The sequence below is a fragment of the Colossoma macropomum genome, unplaced genomic scaffold (genome assembly GCF_904425465.1).
Source record: "Colossoma macropomum unplaced genomic scaffold, Colossoma_macropomum, whole genome shotgun sequence".
Taxonomy (NCBI): domain Eukaryota; kingdom Metazoa; phylum Chordata; class Actinopteri; order Characiformes; family Serrasalmidae; genus Colossoma; species Colossoma macropomum.
The window spans coordinates 4,222,211-4,234,070 of NW_023494784.1; positions in this window are offsets into that span (position 1 = coordinate 4,222,211).

The following is an 11,860-nucleotide window of genomic DNA, read 5'->3' on the forward strand; positions in this document are numbered from 1 at the left end:
CTGCATTTACGAACCTTTGATATACCAAATTATTTGGCCCTAGCTGCAGAGGAAGACTCCTCTGTGGACCACCGCTGCTAATTTGCTAACTGCTTAAGTTTCCAGGTTAAACTCATGCTTGTGAAATTTGTTTCTGCATTACACTAATCAGTCTTTGCACATACTGCATATTCCCCATATGAATGCATGCACCAAACCATAATGTCTGACTGTGACAGATTGGGACAAATGCATGTACAGTTACACCACTATTAAGGAACCAAAATGATGGTTCTGTGGCACAATTACACAAATAACTTTTTCTGGCATCTAATAGTTTATGACTTTCAACCTTACATTATGGGAATAATCTCTGTTTTAAAAATGATGTAGTTCTTTATAATCGTGTGAAGCCTTATTCATGTTACTGTCTAACATTTCCAAAGACTGACACTCATGAAAAAGTCCACTGCTGAGAGAAACAACTGGCAACAAGACACAAGAGCAAAAGACAAACGTACTCCAGTAAATACGCAATAGGAAATTAACAACATTAGATCAACTTGCTTTTTTATCTCGTTATTTTCTAAAATGTAGCACAAAAGATTAATTCTGTCTTGCTACTTTTTCATGGATGGATAATTTACAAAATGGATAATTTACACCTGCGCATCGCTGTGGGGGAAAATACAAGACTCTTGAGCAATGGCTGGTGTGTGGACACAAACTACTGGCAGACATTGTTCCCCTCACTTGGAATGTCTGATGCCAAGATGTAGACTCTTCTACTTGCCTAGACACTTCACTGTTGTGATTATCACAGCAGTTTACATACCACCACAAGCTAATGCTAGGCTAGCAGTGGACAAGCTACTACTGCCCATAACATAGCAACAGAATAAGCATCCAGACATCCAGGGCTTTTATCATCACGGAAGATTTCAAGCATATTGGTGTAGGCTGCAGTTCCTTTTCCCTGTTAGTTAATGTGCTGCACAGGAAACAGGAAGTTAGTTATGTGCAGCATCCAGCTAAAATTATTACTTTATTAAGCCATCCATGTTCAGAATCTGCTGTAAATGTTCAGAAAATGCTGTAAAATGTATTATGATATACTTATAAAGAGTATTTTGTTCCTTTTGAGAAATTGTTATTTGTTCTTGTTTAGTAAAATATGTGTCAGTGGAGGTACTCACATTCACAAGTACAATTATGAGGCACAAAAGCTATTGTTTTGCATAGTATGGATGCAGTGTTTTTTTATTTATTATTATTAATTTGCATTTAAGCAGTATGCAAAGAAGTCACTGTTATGTGTTGTACTGTGTGAAGAGGAGGACTGCACCATTAATGAGTGCCAAGCAGCTGTTATGGGTCATGTGAATGCCGAGCTCCAGGTTTTCCAAAGTGCTGCCTGTGCAAAACCTGTTATTGAATAAACTGACGCTACTGTCTCTATGAATTGTCTCCCTACTTGCTCCTTAAAAAAACAAACAAAGCAGAGGAAAAGTGCCATTGAGGGTGGACTGAGTGTGCAGATGGTGGAGCACACGTGACACTTGGGTTACATTCACTTTAGGACCGTACTGCCAAAATTTCATTAATATGTTGATTTTTTCCATTAGAGGTGACAATACAATGGGCTATGTATATTCATACATTAAAGATGCTTACAATTTGGGTCTTTCCCAACCAGGCCTGGGTGAACAGTGAGGTCAAGAAGCTGCTGAGAGCACATGATGTGGTCTACAGGTCTTGTGATGCAGCAGCATACAGTGTCTCCAGGGACAACCTGAAAAAGGGCATCAGGCAGCTAAAAATAGCTCACAAGCAGAAAATCAAAGACCACATTAGCAGTAACCCACAGAGTGAATGGCAAGGCATCCAGTCTGTTATCAATGGCAACAGTAGCAGCACAACCCTCTCCACTGGTGATGCCACACTAGCTGAAGAGCTCAACGGCTTCTTTGCCCATTTTGACCATGGCAATAAAGAAAACAACTAGAGCACAACCCACAGAATCAGACCCACCGCTGACACTAAAGGAAACTGGCAGACCCAGATGGGATTCATGGAACAGTGCTGAAAGGTTGTGCTGCCCAACTGGCAGAGATATTTACTAGCATTTTAATTTGTTTCTGTCACAGGCTGTTCTCCCTAAATGCCCTAAGACTACCATTGTACCAATACCAAAGAAAACAGCTGCCAAACCCTCAATCATTTCTGTCCAGTTGCACTCGCTCTGATCGCCATGAAATGCACAGATCAGTCGCCACTGCTCTTCACATCATGTTCACTCGTTGACTGAGGCCCAGTCAAGACATCTCTGCACCTGAATTCTGGACTTTCTGACTGACCACCCTCAGTCAATCAGACTGGAAAAATACAGCTTTTTACCTCTAATACTGAACACTGGTGCTCCTCAGGTGTACCAAGTCCACACTATACTCTCTCTTCACCTATGAGTGTGTTCCTGTCCACAGTTCTAACACCATCAGTAAGAATGCAGATGAAACCAAAGTGATAGAGTTGATCTCTGATAACGAGTCTGCCTAGAGAACCCTGGTTACATGGTCAAACAACAGCCTAGTTCTCAAAACCAGCAAGGCCAAGGAGCTCATCGTTCACTTCAGCAAAGGAGTTTGCAAATATGCTAATCAATGATGACTTGATGGAAAGCGTGTCAAGTTGTAAGTTGCCGAATGTCCAGATATCAGAAGATTTAATCCTGTCTGTCATCACCAAAGCACTGGCAAAGAAGGCTCAACAACGGCTCTACTTTCTGAGATAACTGAAGAAGGTAAATCTCAGCAAAGGCCTGCCTGTGACCTTCTATCCCATGCAGCATTGAGAGCCTCTATACCTACTGCATCTGAGCTTGGTACATCAGCTGCAACACTGCAGAGACATGCCCTGCAACGGGTTGTCAACAGTGCTCAGTCATCGGAGACCAGATGCCATCTCTCCAGCTTCCGCTGCCACCGCAGTGGCACAACCATCAGCGTTGACTCAACACATCCCTTGCCACCACCTCTTCACTCTCCTGCCTGAACCAGAACCCCAGATCTGTTTTCCCACACTGAACATCCAGATACATACTGCTGGTCTGAATGCCCACATACTACACCTTAATACTGGTCTACCTATAGCCCATTGTCCATTTTAGAAAGCATTTATGTTTGCATTGCATGCCGTGTACCCATACTGTTGCTGCCTGTTGTTTACACGTCAATGTTTATTTACTGCATTGTCATTTATTTCACTACAGTCATGAACCTTCATCCCAAACAAAACTCACACCTAAAACCTATGCGCACATCAAAATCTGACACTTTGCACACATTCACATTCAAAGATGTAACTTTATGCACATACATTTGCACTAATTTTATTTCTTTTAGATAACTTAGTGTTTGAAATTTTATTATTTATTATTTATGTAGCTTGGCAGGGCACATTAATGGGTTTTCCATCTGCCAGTTTTTGCCAATTTTGAAAATGTGCAAAATACACCCAGAATGGAAAAAGCCCTAAATTTCAAAACACCCCAATGTCGCAAAAACAGTTTGCTTCATCTGCTTGACTTCTACGTGAAATGCAGCCTCTACAGTCAGCTCTGTCTATGGGCAATTATCAATGATTTGATGAGCTGTTTAACACACTGCACATTGAGTACTGAGCAAACACACTGAGCTAAATTGTACCACACTGTGCACTGAAGCTAAAAGCAGGTGGTGATGTACACAGTAGGACAAAACTTTCTCTCTACAGTCTGTTTTACAAAGACAAAGTCAACTTAACATTTATACATCACAATTCAATTCAGCCAAACACATTAAATACACATATATGAACTTTGGTAGCAAATGTTGACTCATTTGCCTCTGGTTTTGTGAGACTACATATTTACACCTGTATTGGGGAAGGGGATGTGATTGTGTTTGTATGAAGTTAAAAGTAGGCTAAAAAAATGCTTAAAATGACCAATGGCATCAGCAGAATGGCCATGGCGTCAGCAGAACTTCACTGAGTTGTTTGATCATTAGCGCAAGAGTGTACACTTGGCTTACATCACACGGTATCAGGTGGTATTAGATGTTTCCACTAGGGCTGCAGGGCTGCAGGGCTGCAGGTCACCTTCGCCACTTTTTGTCCTACAGTCTTACAATTCACCTTCCCCTGCAGAACTCCACACACACACACACACACACACACACTCAATGTAAACACATCACATAACAGAATTCTTGAAATCACTATTACTGATGTGTTTATTTGAGAAAAAAAAGACTGTTAGTGAGGGTGCTTTATTTATCTGTACCTTTCAGAGTTTCTGCAGGTGAAACTGATATCTGATTTTCTGATGGACAGAATGGACACATTAAATATATACACATTTACATGTAATGCATTTGGCAGACGCTCTTATCCAGAGCAACTTACAGTTTGTTCATTTTACACAGGTAGGCGAATATTTTACACAGGTAGGCGAATGTAGTGTTAGGAGTCTTGCCCAAGGACTCCGAACACTACCACAGCGTCCTATACACACATTATATATATATATATATATATATATATATATATATATATATATATATATATATATACACACACACACGTGTATATATATATACATATGTGTATAGATGTGTATAGATGTGTGTGTGTGTGTATGTATATATATATATATATATACACACATATATATATATACATACCCACACACACACACATACATATATATACATATATATATATATATATATATATATATATATACACACACACAGACGTGTATATATATATATATATATATATATATATATATATATATATGTATATATATGTGTATAGATGTGTGTGTGTGTGTGTGGGTGTATATATATACATACCCACACACACACACACACACACATATATATACATATATGTATATATGACGCTGTGCAAACTGTAAAAAACAAAATGCAATGATGGGCAAATCATTTAAACCCTATATTTCATTGAACATAGTACAAAGGCAACAAATCACAATGTTGAAACTGAAAAAAATTTTTTTTGAAAAATATTTGCCCATTTTGAATTTGATGCCAACAACATGTTCCAAAAAAGTTGGGACAAGGGCAACAAAAGGCTGATAAAGTTGTGTAAAAAAACACCTGGTGGTTAATTGGCAACAGGTCAGTAACACGATTGGGTGTAAAAGAGCATCCCAGAGAGGCTGAGTCTTTCAGAAGTAAAGATGAGGAGGGGTTCACTCTGTGAAAGACTTCATAAGCAAAACGTTTCTCAACATAAAGTGGCAAAAAACTTTTGCTTTTCATCATCTACGGTAAATAATATCATTAAAAGATTCAGAGAATCTGGAGAAATCTCTGTACGTAAGGGACAAGGCCGAAAACCAGTATTCGCTGGCCATGATCTTTGGGCCCTCAGGCAGCACTGAATTAAAAACAGACAAGACTCTGTGGAGGAAATCACTGCCTGGGCTCAGAAACACTTCTGAAAACCACTGTCTGTGAAACTAGTTTGTTGCTGCATCCACAAATGCAAGTTTAAACTCTAAAACGCAAAGAAGAAATCATATGTAAACAGGATCCAGAAACGCTGCTACCTTCTCTGGGCCGAGCTCATTTAAAACGGACTGAGGGGAAGTGGAAAAGTGTCCTGTGGTTCGATGAATCAACATTTGAAATTCTTTTTGGAAGTCATGGACACTGTGTCCTTCGGGCTAAAGACCATCAGGCTTGTTATCAGTGCATAGTACAAAAGCCAGTATTCATGATGGTATAGGGGTGCTTTAGTGCACATGGCATGGGTGATGTGAACATCTGTGAAGGCAACAATAATGCTGAATGATATATACATGTTTTAGCAACATAAGCTGCCATCCAGACGATGTCTTTCTCAGGAAAGGCTTGGATTATTTCAGCAAGACGATGCCAAACCACATTCTGCATGTATTACAACAGTTTTGCTCCATATTCAAAGAGTCTGGGCGCTAAACTGGCCTGCCTGCAGTCCAGACCTGTCGCCAGTGAAAACATTTAGCGTAGTATTTAATGAAAAATACAACGAAGGAGACCCCGAATTGTTGAGCAGCTGGAATCCTATGTTAAGCAAGAACAGGAAAACATATCACTTTCTAAACTACAGCAATAGTTTCCTCAGTTCGCAAATGCTTACAGTGTTGTTAAAAGAAGAGGTGATGTAACACAGTGGTAAACATGCCCCCGTCCCAACTTTTTTAGAACGCGTTGTTGGCATTACATATTTTTCACATATACAAATACATTCAAAAAGATTCATCTGATTTCAAAGCGCCATATTTTTACAACCATGAGATGCCTAGGAACCAATCACATACCAATTGAAAGAGGAAGTTATACAGTTTCTGACTGTCCATGGAAGATGGCTCCCTTCAGTCTGTGAGGAGATGCTACTCCTGAGCAGAAAGTGTTCTGCGTTGTACACTTTAATAAGAGTGAATCCGTCATAACTGTGCAATGTGATTTTCGTCGGCAGACACACACACACACAAACTTACCGCTCATAAATAGGTCCACTACTGAAGAGATAGTTCAGTTTGATCATCCCTCAAAAGATCTCAGTAATGTTGAAATTATTAACCATCTCATCACTTTTATCAGTCTACTGAGGCTTCTGTGTGTGTGTGTGTGTGTGTGTGTGTGTATAGCATTCGGAAAGTATTCAGATTCTTTTTTTCACGTTTTATGTTGAGGCCTTGTGCTAAAATAAAAAAAAATGTTTTTCCCCATCAATCTGCCCTCAATACCCCATAATAACAAAGTAAAAAACACAATGTTACAACCCCAAGCAGCTAGAATCCTACACCAGACAAGAATGGGACAACATTCTTCTCCCAAAACTCCAGCAATTGGTCTCCTCACTTCCCAAATGTTTACAGACTGTTGTTAAAAGAAGAGGGGATGCTACACAATGGTAGACATGGACCTGTCCCAACTTTTATGACATGTGTCGCTGCCATCAAATTCTAAATGAGTTAATATTTTTCATGAAATGGTAAATTGTCTCACTTTCAACATCTGATGTGTGTTGTATGTTGTATTGTGAATAAAATATGGGTCTCTGAAATTTGCACATCACTGCATTCTGTTTTTATTTACATTTATTCACATTTTACACAGCATCACAATTTTTTCGGAATTGGAGTTTTGCAAATTTTTTAAAAAGGAACAACTAAAATTTCGCATGGACATACGTATTCAGACCCTTTGCTATGACACTTGAAATTTAGCTGTGAGGGCCTCTCATTTCTCTAAATCATCTTTGAGATGTTTCTACACCTCGATTGGAGTCCACCTGTGGTAAATTCAGTTGATGGGACATGATTTGGAAAGACACACACCTGTCTGTAAAAGGTCTCACAGCTGTCAATGTATATCAGAGCAAAAGCCATTAGGAGAAAAGAACTGCCTGTAGAGGTCAAAAACAGGACTGTGAAGGCACCGATCTGGAGAAGGCTACAAAAACATCTGCTGCACGGAAAGTTCCCAAGATTACAGTGGCCTCCATAATTCTTAAATGGAAGAAGTTTGGAACAAGCAGGACTCTTCCTGGAGCTGGCCACCCCACCAAACTAAGTAATCGGGGAGAACGGCCTTGGTAAGAGAGGTGACCAAGAACCCAATAGTCACTTTGGCTAAGCTCCTGTGTGCAGATGGGAGAAACTTCCAGAAGGTCAACCATCACTGCAGCGCTCCACCAATCTGGGCTTTATGGCAAAGTGGCCAGACAGAAGCCTCTCCTCAGTAAAAGATACATGAAAGCCCACCTGGAGTTTGCAAAAAAGCACCTAAAGGCCTCTCTGACTATGAGAAACAAGATTCTTTGATCTGATGAAACCAAGATAAAAATTTTTGGCCTCAATTCTAAGCGTCATGTCTGGAGGAAACCAGGCACTGTTCGTCACCTGCCAAATACGATCCCTACAGTGAAGCACGGTGGTGGTAGCATCATGTCGTGGGTTTTTTTTATCAGCTGGGACAGGGAGACTGCTCAGGGTTGAGTGAGGGAAAGCTGAATCAAAGTACAGAGACATTTTTAATGAAAACCTGACCCAGAGCGCTCGGAACCTCACACTTGGCCAAAGGTTCACCTTCCAACAAGTGACCCTAAGCACTCAGCCAAGACAACACAGGAGTGGCTTAGGGATAACTCTATGAATGTCCTTGAGTGGCCCAGCCAGAGGCCTGACTTGAACCCAATCGAACATCTCTGGAGAGACCTGAAAATGGCTGTCCACCGATGGTTCCCACCCATCCTGACAGAGCTTGAGAGGATCTGCCAAGAATAGCAGAAAAAAATCCCAAAATCCAGGGGTGCAACCCTTATGGCATCATACCCAAGAAGACTGGAGGCTATTATCACTGCCAAAGGTCCTTCAACTAAGTACCAAGTATAGGATCTGAATACTTACGTCAATGCAATATTTTAGTTTTTCCTTTTTTAATAAATTTGTGCAAATTTCTAAAATTCTGTTTTCACTTTGTTATTATGGGGTATTGAGTGCAGAATGATGAAGAAAAACTTGATTTCTTTTTTTTTATTTTAACACAAGGCTACAACATAACAAAATGTGAAAAAAGTGAATGGGTCTGAAGACTTTTCGAATGCTGTAGGCTGAATGGTGGGGCTAAATGGCTGTAGGCTGAATGGGTGGAGCTAAATTGCGGTAGGCTGAATGGGAAGAGCCAAACTGCTGTAGCCAGAAAGTGTGGGTCTAAACTTAAACAAGTTCAAGGTTGGGCAAAATACAGCGGAAAAGTAGTGATAGCTGAATACACTGTTCTTAAAGTATTTATTACTGTATTCCATTACCATACATAAATAGTCACATACTCAAAATAGGTTTAGAATACATCTGGGTAAGACACATGGAAAAATCTTTTTGACATAATTCTTAGTCTTTCTCGCTGTTATAGGTTGGCAGTTTCTTCATGTAATTGTTCTGTTGATATGTTTAAAGAAAAATTCACTTTATTTGAATGAAGTTAAAAGAATATTCTAAAAAAAAAATTTCTCTAATCAACTGCTTCAGTCCACTGCTACTCCCACAGTCCTCTGAGCTGTAGCATACATAATTGATGCTAAACTTATCTCTCACAAACATGTCCACTACTGAAGAGACTGTTCAGTTTCATCATCCCCCAGAAGAACTCAGTAATGCTGAAATTAATAACTAGCTCATCACCTTTATCAGTCTACTGAGGCTTTAGTCAGAACTTCTGTGACTGTGAAGAAGCAGTTATTTGAGGTCTTCTTTAGAAGTCATCTAATGAGCATGATTGCTACTTGCCATAGTTAATAGTTAATGGTTAAACAAGCATTGATGGTGTTTCTTTTGAATATTGTATTGTATAAATATAAAAAGTAACTGGTTTCTGAATATTGCCTTTACAAAACATAACTTTGACAGCATACACATACTTAATTTCTGTATTCTGAATACGTATTCCCAATTCCCAATTCATGTAGTCCACTACATCCCAACCCTAAGTATAGAAATATATATGAAATAAATAAATAAATAATATATAATTTTAACAGTTAACACATTTATTTTTCACTTTTTTATACTTCAGTGTATACACCTGTCGCCCCTCCCCCCGTACAAGAGCAACCCAAAGATGTGTGAAGATGGTGGAGATCTCATAAGCACAAAAGAGCTTCAAAGCTTTAAGAGTTAGTCACACAAATAAGCTCTGATAATGAAGATCTTCAGCTTAAAGCTGCAGTTAGTCTGAATGCTCTGTAAATTTTTAGAGATTATAAAATGGTATCACTTATTAGTCTTTAGTTACTGTTGCACTGCTGTTTGTTCTAAAGCCACTTCCTGTGACTCAATCGTGTCAAACGTATTAAAATGTTCTGAAAAACACTGTAACTGTTATATGATGAAGGATTTTTAGTCTCTACACGTAATCTGACACAGATGTAGATCAACGCTGTGGAACACAAACGCATTAAGAGCAGAAATGTAAATAAATGTAAAGTTTACCTGCCAGTAAAATGAGGATCAGTGCTGCTGTAATATTTGCTGAGCTCTGGGAAAACATGGCAGCATCACTCTTCAAACACAGCGGATTCCAGAAGGTCCAGAAGCTCCTCACTCTGACTCTCATACACTTATGAACTGTTCTGATCTCAGCAGAGAGAAAGTCAGCAAAGACACAGAAGACGTGATCTGTCTTGTGTGTTCTGTCTTCACTCCTCCACTTTCAGCTCAGGGTCATTTCCTGTTTCACTCGAGACCACTTAAAAAACATCTAGGTGTGATCTGTGCCAAGAGTCAGTCAGAATGGTGTGAATGGTGTGGAGGAACTCCCGTGGCCTGCACAGAGCCCCGACCTCAACCCCACTGAACACCTTTGGGATGAACTGGAACGGAGATTGTGATCCAGATCCTCTCGTCCAACATCAATGTCTGACCTCACAAATGGTCTTTTCCCTGAATGGGCACAAATTCCCACTTTTCCCATTTTAATCCTAATTCTAATTTCATTTTGTAAATGTGGATTACTAATGAATTAAGCAGAGTGGTATGTGCTTCATCTCCAACATGGTGAGAAGGTCCTTCTTGGTTCCTAGATAGTTGTTTCTGCTAGAGACACAGAGGGATGGTGACAATGCTTTTGCCACAAACAGACGGCAGCAACTGCAAAGACCAAACACTGTATTTTCACACACTGACTGCAGAGACAGTGATGCATTACATACAATTAAATTCATAGACAAGCGATTTCTCTCCAGGATTTTAATTATTAGTGGGAACACATCCCGCTAGAAACAGCTGCAGTGACCATTTAGCCGAAACTAAAGACGTCATTATTATTTTAAGGTCCAGCTGGTGAATGATTACAGTTCATAACCAGCCGTCCTGAGTCTGCAAGACTTTAATAAATATCCAGGTTCATTGTTACATTATGGGCTGATTGACTGACAAACTTTATTTATTCAGTTGGTCCATTCCAGAGAATCTTGTGAAAGCTACATCCGGTCATGCTTAAACATCTGAACAGCAGCGAACACCATCTTTAAATATGATTTTACGCAATAATAGTCCAAGTGTAGAGAGTTAAAACCAGTTTAAATAACCTTTTGATGAGAGCAGACGAGGGCAGGTTTGTTAGTTTGATTTATGGGTTTGATTTATCTCTAAATCACAGTCATCAGAGCATAACATATCTACCTCACTAGCAATAGTGTCAGTAATAATAATAATAATAATAGTAACAGTAGTAGTAGTGAATATGATTATCATTATTATTATTATTTATAATAACAACAACAAGAAGAAAGACTGACTATGTTTTAGTGTAAACCAGTATGAGCATGCAGAAATTCTGGTGCCTCTAAATTGCTCATTTTAATTTTTAGTAATTTTTAGTAAATTACATGATTACAAACATATTTAAAAAGTTACCCTAATATAAACTACTATAATCTGATCCTTTAATAAATTAATATACATTTTTTATAGGAGAATTTAACTATGACAGTTGTCGAGAGTCTTGAGAATGCAGCTTTAGCATTAGCTACAACACATTTAAATGTATGCTTATTGATTTTGGCAGATTGATTTATAAAATGTAAAATGCTTACAAAATGTGTAAACAGTGGAAACCAAACAGAGATGAAGTGCTGGAAAACTGCAGGGATCTATGACGTAAAAGACAAGAGGTTTAAACAAATAGGTTTGTTCGACGGTTCTTAACTCAAACATTAAGTGCAAAATAAAAAGTGTGCAGGATTAAGAAGTGAAGAGTGAATGAGATCAGAGAGATGATACCCAAGGTTTTACCTGAAGAGCACTGTGCAGTGCAGAGTTCCACCA